The 3,535-nt window shown below is 37.6% G+C and overlaps 1 non-coding gene across 1 annotated transcript; it reads right to left on the bottom strand.

Annotated features, from left to right (window-relative positions):
• Window positions 1-2,419: 2,419 nt before the first annotated feature.
• On the bottom strand, window positions 2,420-2,527 carry LOC112715860 (small nucleolar RNA R71). Its single transcript, XR_003160027.1, has one exon. It is a non-coding gene; the product is annotated as a small nucleolar RNA R71 (small nucleolar RNA).
• Window positions 2,528-3,535: the final 1,008 nt, after the last annotated feature.

The raw sequence follows: 3,535 nt of genomic DNA on the forward strand, positions 1-3,535 counted from the left end.
CTGACTAAGATTTACAAGGTGACCATAGCTTGCTTCATACCAACAATCTCTGTGGGATCGACCCTTACTCGCGTAAGGTTTATTACTTGGATGACCCAGTACACTTGCTGGTTAGTTGTGCGAAGTTGTGTTTATGCCATGGTATTGAACACCAAGTTTTTGGATTCATCACCGGGGATTATTTGTGTTGTGAAAAGTATTGATCACAATTTCGCGCTACCAAGTTTTTGGCGCCGTTGCCGGGGATTGTTGAGTTTGAACAACTGACGGTTCATCTTATTGCTTAGATTAGGTATTTTTTCTTCAGCGTTCTTAAGAATAATTTCTAGAGTTTCATGATGATCGATTGAAATCTGGCTGGCTGTGAAGCCATGTCTAATTTCATTGGACCGAGGTTTCAACTTATCATCACAAGAGCTTGTTGATTTCTATCAATCTTGCTATTGGAGCAGTGATCTGCTAAGGCTTGGCTGGCCTTTGGCCATGTCTAGTGTTTTGGACCGAAGCTTTCTTTGAAAGCTTGGCTGGCTGTGAAGCCATGTCTAATTCCTGGACCAGAGTCTTAGACTAAACATTGCATGATTCCTGGAATTCTCATTAAGAATTTTGATACCTTCATTTTCTTTTTCCATTTAATTTTCGAAAAAGCACAAAAAAAAATTTAGAAAATCATAAAATCCAAAAATTTCTTGTTTGAGTCTAGAGTCTCATTTTAAGTTTGGTGTCAATTGCATGTTTCTGTTTTTCTTGCATTCATTCATGTGTCTTAGTAATCTTCAAGATGTTCTTCATGATTTCATTACTCTGATCTTTAATTCCTCTTGACTTGAGTGTTTATGTGTCTCATATGCATTCTCATTAGTGTCAGTAGTATACAAATTGCTAAGTTTGGTGTCTTGCATGCATTATTATTTGATTTTAGTTGCATTTTGATTATTCCTCACTATTAAAAATCCAAAAATATTTTTAATTTGTGTCTTTTCAAGTCAATAATACAGAGAATTGAAGATTCAGAACATACAGCAGAGGAATTATACAGAAAAAGCTGGGCGTTCAAAACGCCCAGTGAAGAAGGACAGACTGGCGTTTAAACGCCAGCCAGGGTGCCTGGTTGGGCGTTTAACGCCCAAAAGGGTATAGTTTTGGGCGTTAAACGCCAGAATGTGCACCATTCTGGGCGTTTAACGCCAGGATGGCACAAGAGGGAAGATTTTGTTTTTAATGCAGATTTTTTTTTCAGTTTTCAAACTTTTTCAAAATCAAATCTTTTTCAAATCATATCTTTTCAATCATATGTTTTCAAAATCAATTTCTTTCTATTTTTAAAAATACTTGCTATCAATCAATGATTTGATTCAACATTTCAAGTATGTTGCCTTTTCTGTTGAGAAAGGTTTAATGTTTGAATCATATCTTTTCTTGTTAGCCAAGTCATTAATTTTCAAAATCAAATCTTTTTAAAAATGTTTTTCTAATCATATCTTCTCAATCACACCTTTTTAAAACTAATCATATCTTCTTAACCACATCTTTTTTCAAAATAGTTTTCAATCAAATCTTTTTGATTTCTAATTTCAAAATCTTTTTCAAAAATCACTTGATTTCTTTTCCACTTTCATTTTCGAAAATCAATTAGTGTTTTTCAAAAATGTTTTCAAAATCTTTTACTTGATTTTCGAAAATTACTTCCCTTCTTCTCACATCCTTCTATTTATGGACTAACACTATTCCTTAATGCAAAATTTGAACTTCATCTTCTTTGATAAGTTCGAATTTTCTACTTCTGCCTTCTATTTTTCTTTTCCTCTGACACCTTAAGGAATCTCTATACTGTGACATAGAGGATTCCACATTTTCTTGTTCTCTTCTCTTTCTTATGAGCAGGAGCAAGGACAAAAGCATTCTTGTTGAGGCTGATCCTGAACCTGAAAGGATGTTGAAGCGAAAGCTAAGAGAAGCTAAGGCACAATTCTCTGTAGAGGACCTAACAGAAATCTTCAAAGAAGAAGAACCTATGGCAGCCGAAAACAACAACAATGCCAACAATGCAAGGAAGGTGCTGGGTGACTTTACTGCACCTACTCCCAACTTCTATGGGAGAAGCATCTCTATCCCTGCCATTGGAGCAAACAACTTTGAGCTTAAGCCTCAATTAGTTTCTCTAATGCAACAGAATTGCAAGTTCCATGGACTTCCATTGGAAGATCCTCATCAATTCTTAGCTGAATTCTTGCAAATCTGTGACACTGTCAAGACTAATGGGGTTGACCCTGAGGTCTACAGACTTATGCTATTCCCTTTTGCTGTAAGAGACAGAGCTAGGACATGGTTGGACTCTCAACCTAAAGAAAGCTTGGACTCTTGGGAAAAGCTAGTCAATGCCTTCTTGGCAAAGTTCTTTCCACCTCAAAAATTGAGTAAGCTTAGAGTGGAAGTCTAAACCTTCAGACAGAAGGAAGGAGAATCCCTCTATGAAGCTTGGGAAAGATACAAACAATTAATCAGAAAGTGTCCCACTGATATGCTTTCTGAATGGAGCATCATTGGAATTTTCTATGATGGTCTCTCTGAACTATCCAAGATGTCTTTGGATAGCTCTGCTGGAGGATCTCTTCATCTGAAGAAGACGCCTACAGAAGCTCAAGAGCTGATTGAAATGGTTGCAAATAACCAATTCATGTACACTTCTGAAAGGAATCCTGTGAACAATGGGACCAATCAGAAGAAAGGAGTTCTTGAGATTGACACTCTGAATGCCATACTGGCTCAGAATAAAATATTGACTCAACAAGTCAATATGATTTCTCAAAGTCTGTCTGGAATGCAAAATGCACCAAGCAGTACTAAGGAAGCTTCATCTGAGGAAGAAGCTTATGATCCTGAGAACCCTTCAATGGAAGAGGTGAATTACATGGGAGAACCCTATGGAAACACCTATAATCCTTCATGGAGAAATCATCCAAATTTCTCATGGAAGGATCAACAGAGACCTCAACAAGGTTTCAACAATAATAATAGTGGAAGAAACAGGTTTGGCAATAGCAAGCCTTTTCCATCATCTTCTCAGCAACAGACAGAGAGTTCTAAGCAGAATAACTCTGACTTAGCAACCATGGTCTCTGATTTGATCAAAACCACTCAAAGTTTCATGACTGAAACAAGGTCTTCCATTAGAAATTTGGAGGCACAAGTGGTTCAGCTGAGCAAGAAAATTACTGAACTCCCTCCTAGTACTCTCCCAAGCAATACAGAAGAAAATCCAAAAGGAGAGTGCAAGGCCATCAACATGGCCGAATTTGGAGAGGAGGATGAAGCAGTGAACGCCACTGAGGAAGACCTCAATGGATGTCCACTAACCTCCAATGAGTTCCCCAATGAGGAACTATGGGAATCTGAGGCTCAAAATGAGACCATAGAGATTCCATTGGACTTACTTCTGCCATTCATGAGCTCTGATGAGTATTCTTCCTCTAAAGAGGATGAGTATGTCACTGAAGAGCAAGTTGCTAAATACCTTGGAGCAATCATGAAGCTA

This window comes from Arachis hypogaea, chromosome 1 (assembly GCF_003086295.3).
Source record: "Arachis hypogaea cultivar Tifrunner chromosome 1, arahy.Tifrunner.gnm2.J5K5, whole genome shotgun sequence".
Classification (NCBI taxonomy): Eukaryota; Viridiplantae; Streptophyta; class Magnoliopsida; order Fabales; family Fabaceae; genus Arachis; species Arachis hypogaea.